The 7,377-nt window shown below is 43.1% G+C and overlaps 1 protein-coding gene across 1 annotated transcript in view; it reads right to left on the bottom strand.

Annotated features, from left to right (window-relative positions):
* Positions 1 to 6,442, bottom strand: part of SPDYC (speedy/RINGO cell cycle regulator family member C) — a 24,773-nt gene extending 18,331 nt beyond the window's left edge. The window contains exon 1 of the mRNA XM_029914692.1: positions 6,389 to 6,442. The gene's annotated coding sequence lies outside the window, so the exon portion shown is untranslated. The remainder of the gene's footprint in view (positions 1 to 6,388) is intronic.
* Positions 6,443 to 7,377: the final 935 nt, after the last annotated feature.

Here is a 7,377-nt window from a genome sequence, read left to right on the forward strand (position 1 = left end):
ATGCCCACTCTTGGGGCGCCTGGGTGGCTCAGTCGGTTAAGCCTCCGGCTTTGGCTCAGGTCAGATCTCACGTCCGTGGGTTCGAGCCCCGTGTCAGGCTCTGTGCTGACAGCTAGCTCAGAGCCTGGAGCCTGCTTCCGGTTCTGTGTCTCCCTCTCTCTCTGCCCCTCCCCCTCTCATGCTCTGTCTCTCTCTGTATCAAAAATAAAATAAAACATTAAAAAAAAAAAGAATGCCCACTCTCTCTGCTACTCAACGTTTTACTACAGGTATTAACCATTTGTGGGAGTTAAAAATAATTTAAAGCATAAGAAATGATAAAGAAGGCATAAAACTATCCCTATTTGGAGATATTAATGACAACGCACCTATAAAACCCAAGAAAATCAATGATTAAACTAACTCAAACAATAAAATGTTTCAGTAAGTTGAGTGGATAGAAAATTAACATATAGAAATCAGTAGTCTTTATATACAATAAACCATAATCAGAAGATGCAATGGCAGAGAAATTTATTTACAACAGCACAAAGAAGATTGATTTCCTGGGAAGAAACTTAACAAGAAATCTGTAAAGACTAAATGAGGAAAACTTTAAAATATTGCTAAAAAAACAAATAATAAAAATAAAATATTGCTGAAAGACACAACAGTAGGTGTAGAAAGTAGAAAGTAGAAAGACGTCTCTGTTCTTGGAATGGGAGTTCCATCAACTTTGTAAAGATGTCAGTGATTCTGAAGTTAATTTTTTTATTTGAGAGTGAGAGAGAGAAAATGCAAGAGGAAGAGAGAGAGAAAATCCCAAGAAGGCTCCACACTCAGCACGGAGTCCAACATGGGGCTCCATCCACAACTCCAGGATCTCAACCTGAGCCGAAACCAAGAGGCAGACGCTCAACCGACTGAGCCACCCAGGTGCCCCCAGTTAATTTATTATTTTAATGAACCCCAATAAAAATAGCAACAACTTAGACAAGCTAATGCTAAAGTTCATGCTGCAAAAGTAGTCAGGAAAGTACTGGGCACAACGACTAGGAAGGAAGATTTGGGAGCCATCCTCCAAGGGGCCCCCACTGACGCCTTCTTCCAGTGGCCACTCCCTTTCATAATCCCCTCCTACACTGTTCCTGGGTTGAACGAATAAAACACAGCAGATGTGATAATATGTCAGTTCTGAGACGAGGTTATAGAACCTGAGGTTTCTGTCTTGGATCTCTCTTCCTTTCTCTCTCAGATCAGTTATTCTGAGGGAAACTGCTGGGAGCCACATCGGCCTTGCTGGGTGACACAGTCACAGCAAGGAAATGGCAGACGTTTTCACGGCTCCTGCCATGAGAGGGGAGACTGGCATCTCCTTCTGCTACTACTGCTCATGTGAAATTAGGCCTGTTGCTATTGATTAGGCCTTACAGTGTTCCAAGTCAGACCGATATTCCCCACACGGTTACCCCATAAGGAGAGGCATTTTCCTGTCCCTGCATAAGAGATTTTGGATCAAAACATTATGAATATTTGACAAAACTCTTCTAATGAGCCTTGCAGACCCAAAAGATAAGGCGGGGGCGGGGGGGGGGCGCTAAAAATACAAGAGTTATGATGAACTCTGGCCCAGAGAAGAAGAGCCTAACTCAGAGATAAGAAACAGACAAGGACCAGACATAAGTGGCTACATACACCTTTACTAATTGGAGTCACAAATACCCTCCCTTGTACTGACTTCAGCTATGAGGATGGATAAAAAACTAGAAACCCAGGTGCAGGGTCAACACACACAGGGCCCCCATTATGCTTACATCAGAGAAAGGGCTTTCTCTAGCAACTTGTTAACAAACATTCTTTCTCTTGTGGTTGTTGAGCTAGATAAAATATTCCCAGCCTATCTATATACAATTTAACCTATGTTTTAATTTTAGCATTACTAACTTAAATAATATGTATATTATCCTGTTTTTACTAAAAACATCTTGTTATTCTCTTGGCTGTAAAATTTACTTAACCTTACTGTAAGTGCATTACATGACTTGGTTATAACTTGTTAATTAAAAACAAAGTCATAATTATTGGCCAAAAACCAACCCGTACAAAATAGGATAGGTTTGTTACTTTCTTAATCTTGGGGAATGACGCCAAGAATAAACTGGAATGGTTCTACAAAAATACTTCTGTAAAACTTGTGTCTGTACACCTTTGATGATTAAAGCACCTTATCACTAAGAGTTAGAAACTGTAAACAGTTTCTATTTTCTCATGTCATGTTATTGCTTAACCAGTAAAAAAAAAAAAAAAAAAAGGCACCAAAGCAGACTGAACAGAGATGCCTGACTGGTGACCAAGGGAGAAACTTGTGGCTCTCTCATTACTCTCTTGTGCTGACACTGTCCATCCTTTCAGGGACCCCAGGACCTGCTGGAGCTAGACTCTGGCAGGAAACCATGTTGTAAGCAGTCCCATGGAGAGGCTCATGCCGCAAGGAACTGAAGTCTCCAGACAGGAAGGAACAGAGGTCAGCCCACAACCTCATGAGAGAGCTTAGAAGGTGACTCTGCAGGCTTCAGCCTCCATGGAGCCTTGAGTTGACTGTAGACTTGCCCAACAGCTAGAGTAGCCCATGAGACCCTCAAGCCAGAGTCCTCAACTACGCTGCTCCCAGATTCCTGGTACAGAAAGAAGGTGCTAAAACCCAATAGATAGAGAGCTATCGCAAGGATAGATCACGATACAGAGGACTAGTGGGCACTAAAACATGCTATAAAGCCTCTGTAATTAACACAGATGGTAGTGGTAGATGGATGGACAGACTAATGGAACAGAATAGAAAACCTAAGCAAAGAACAGTAGAAATTGGTACAGGAAAGGAGACACGGAACTCATCTCAACTCACTAGAGAGAAGATGACCTTTATAATAAATGGTGTGGGGCAACTGACTAACCATTTGGACAAAGAAAAAAAATAGACCCATTCCATAACTAACTGTGAGTTGTTGGATGAGGAATCTAAATGTAAAATACAAAACCACGGAAGCACTAGAAGAAAATATGGGTGACTTCCTCTTTAACCTCTGAGTAGAAAAGGGCTTTTTATTCTGATTCAATATCCAGAGATGATAAAAGAGGAGTTTAATAAATGTGACTGCCTTCCATGAAGAAATTTTGCATGGTATTTTGCATGGCAAAAATGCCATAAACAAGGGGCGTGCGGGTGGCTCAGTCGGTTAAACATTCGACTTCAGCTCGGGTCATGATCTTACGGTTTGAATTCAAGCCCCAAGTCAGCCTCTCTGCTGTCAGCGCCTAGCCCACTCCAGATCCTCTGTCTCTCTCTCTTTCTTTCTCTCAATCTCTCTCTCTCTGCTCCTCCCCCTCTTGCACGCTCATGCAATCTCTCTAAATAAGTAAATAAATAAAACATTATTAAAATGCTGTAAACAAGCTGTGACAGCCATCTGAGGACCACTAGAGGACACATCAGGAGACAAAAATCAAGACACTGAGAATGTCGGAATAGAAACATAAGAAAATGCTAGATTATCTGATGACATCATTGAACCACTTAATTATCAGAGGAATTTACCACCTACCCAAACTTCTTGTTATATGAAATAATAAATGTCCTTTATTTTAAAGCCTTAAGAGAGGAGCCTTTTATTTGCTGTTGAAATTACCTCATGTTACTACTTGATCCCCATAAAACATTCTAGCAATAGGAACATCATATATAAAATAGAAAACAAAAGCTCCTCATAGTTTCCAAAGACACCTGACAAATTAAGAGAAAAAATTTTATTTATATCCTTAATATATAAAGAACTATTACAAAATGGGAGACAAAAGACATAAATCCCAATTTTATTTTTTCATTAAAAAATTTTTTAACCCTAATTTTTTAAAATGGAAAAAGAGGGGCGCCTGGGTGGCTCAGTCGGTTAAGCCTCCGGCTTCGGCTCAGGTCAGATCTCACGTTTGTGGGTTCGAGCCCCTCATCAGGCTCTGTGCTGACAGCTAGCTCAGAGCCTGGAGCCTGCTTCTGGTCTGTGTCTCCTTCTCTCTCTGCATCTCCCCCTCTAATGCTCTGTCTCTGTCTCTCTCTGTATCAAAATAAATAAATAAATAAAATATTAAAATGGAAAAAGATCTGAACAGAAAATTCCCAGAATAAAAGACATAAAAATCTTTTTCAGGGGCACCTGGGTGACTCAGTGGGTTGAGTGTCCCACCCTTGATTTTGGCTCAGGCCATGATCCCAGGGTCGTGGGATCAAGTCCCGGGCTCTGCACTGAGCAGGGAGCCTGCTTGAGATTCTCTCTCTCCCCCCGCCCTTCTCACCCATTCTCAATCTCTCTCTTTAAAATAAAAATAAAGTAATAAAAATAAAAATAAGAATCTTTTTCAAACATACGAAAATATGTTCAAACTCAAATAAATCAAATTAAATCAACATCGAAACACCCATTGTAAGAGTTGCCATGGGAAGGCAACTGAGCGGCCACTTTGCTGTGGAGAGCTGTGAGCACTGACAACCCCCACTTGCAAACCTGGGATGACCCAAGCCATTTGAAAAGCACCAGCGGCCATTTTATTGCAGGCCAGATAACAGATCCAGGCGCCACCAGGACTGACGACCCCCACTCTCAAGCTGGACTGTCTCAAACTGGAATGCCTCACCATGGAATTCCAGCATCCCCCTTCCCACCGAAGCGAACAGCCAATTGAATCCTGCCACCGTCCAAAGATGTCCCTACTTGGCTATTGGCCCCCCTGAGCTCAAACCCGGAACTCCTGCACCCATAAAACACCTTGCTCTCCCATATCAGGCACGACTTCCCTGACTCCCTGCTCCAGAGTCACGGAACCTCGCCCGGGAATCGCAGATCCCAATAAAGGCCTTCTTGGCTCCATAACGTGGTTTCTTTGTCCTCCCATCTCTGCCTCCATCTATTAAACCTTACACCCATCAGATTGGTAAAGAGTAAATAATACCACAATGTATTTTGTTGGTGAGGCTGTGGGGAAACAGACCTCGTATGTCACCAATGGAAACGGGAACCAGTACAACAACCTTTCCACAGGAAAATCTGGCAACTTCTAGCAAAGCTACATATGGACTTACTTTTTGGCCCAGCAATGCCGCCTCTAGGAATTTCCCCCTGAGAATGCATCTCCATCAATATGAAAGCTGGGCTAGAATTTCTGAAACTATCGGGGCGCCTGGGGGGCTCAGTCAGATGAACTTCCGACTTCAGCTCAGGTCATGATCTCATGGTTCGTGGGTTCGAGTCCCGTGTGGGGTCTGTGCAGACAGACTGCTTTGGATTCTGTGTCTCCCTCTCTCTCTGCCTCTCCCTCATTTGCTCTCTGTCTCTCTTGGTCTCTCAAAAATAAATAAATGTTTAAAAAAATTTAATTTAAAAAAAAAGGAAATCAGGAGGTGCCTGGGTGGCTTATTCTTGATTTCAGTTCAGGTTATGATCTCATGGTTCGTGAGTTCGAGCCCCACATCAGGCTCGGCGCTGACAGCAAGAAACAGTTTTGGGATTCTCTTTCTCCCTCTCTTTATGCCCTTCCCCTGCTCTTGTGTACACATGCAAGCTCGCTCTCTCTGTCTCAAACTAAATAAACATTAAAAAAATAAAAAGAAATAGAAAATCATCATTAGGCAAACCTCACAGTAATAATTGTTGCAGGCATGCATCATTGATGGATGTTAAAAATTAGTAAGTAAAAGTATGATAAGAAACAAGATATTTACATAAATCCAAAGTCTCTCCCCATAGATGGTTACTAATCACAAAGAGAAAAGGAGTAACTTCACAGGGAAGAAATCTGGAAGGCACCACCTTGGGATCTACCCAAGGGATACAGGAGTGCTGATACAGAGGGGCACATGTACCCCAATGTTCATAGCGGCACTGTCAACAATAGCCAAATCATGGAAAGAGCCTGAATGCCCATCACCTGATGAGTGGATCAAGAAGATGTGGTGTATCTATACAATGGAGTACTACATGGCAATGAGAACGAATGAAATCTGACCATTCGTAGCAACGTGGATGGACCTCGAGGGTGTCATGCTAAGCGAAATAAGTCAGGCGGAGAAGGACAGATACCATATGTTGTCACTCATATGTGGAACAGGAGAAACCTAACAGGGGACCATGGGAAGGGGAAGGGGAAAGTGGGGGAAAGAGTTAGGGAGAGGGAGGGAGGCAAATCATGAGACTCTTGAATACTGAAAACAAACTGAGGGCTGAAGAGGGAGGGGGGAAGCGGAGGGGGGTGATGGGCATGGAGGAGGGCACTTGTGGGGAAGAGCCCTGGGTGTTATATGGAAACCAACTTGGTAAAGATTATTTAAAAAAAAAAAAAAAAGAGATATACCAACATCCCGTACCATCTAAGATGGAGGATTTCACTGCTGGAGCATTCGTACCCAAAACGAATAATCTCAAAGTAATCGTTACAGAACATCAGATAAATCCAAATCGAGGGATATTCTAGAAAATAGCTGGCCAGTATGCTTTAAAAAATAAAAAGTGTCAGGTTCCTGGAACAAAGATAAATCTGACAAAGCGTTCCAGATTGGAGGAGACCAAAGAGGCATGACAAGTGTGGTCACCAGCCTCCAAAATGGCCTGAGGGACGCTGCTATTCAGGACTCTGCCAACAGGATATTGTGAAAATGACACGTGTGATATCTGAAGCTAGGTCATAAAGGGCTTTGCAGCTTCAGCCGCCCTTTCCCTGGGCGGAGCCAGCTGCCATATTAAACACTCAACACCGTGGAGAGACCCGCTCGGCGATGGACTGATGAACTGGCACCTCCTGCAGTTACGTGAACAGGCCACCTTGAACTCGGGCCCCCCCCGTCCTAATCAAGGCGTCAGAGGACCACAGTCCAGGCTGACATCATGGATGCAGCGCCCTCCGAGACCCTGACCAAGACCTACCCACCTACGCAGCTCCCAAATTCCTGACCCACAGAAACCGTGAGATAACAAATATCTGTTGTGTTAAGCTACGACGTGTTAGGATAATGATTACGTAACAACAAATAATACAGCAATGACACGCAACTTGGAGTCCTGGATTGGACTCTAGACCAGGCAAAAGACATCAGTGGGACCACTGGCACAAATAAAACAAGGCTACAGTTTAGCTAACAGTATTATAGCATCGTTCATTTCCTGGTTTTAATAACTCTCCTGTGGTTGTGTAAGACGTTAGCATTTAGAAAAGTTTAGTGAAGGGTATACAGGAACTCCTGGCACTGTTTTTGCAATTTCCAGCGAGCCTAAAATGATTTCGAAATAAAGAGCTTGAAAAAAAAAAAGAAGAGAGGGGCACCTGGGTGATTCTGTCAGTGACGTGTCCGACTTCAGC

Source organism: Suricata suricatta, chromosome 11 (genome assembly GCF_006229205.1).
Source record: "Suricata suricatta isolate VVHF042 chromosome 11, meerkat_22Aug2017_6uvM2_HiC, whole genome shotgun sequence".
Classification (NCBI taxonomy): domain Eukaryota; kingdom Metazoa; phylum Chordata; class Mammalia; order Carnivora; family Herpestidae; genus Suricata; species Suricata suricatta.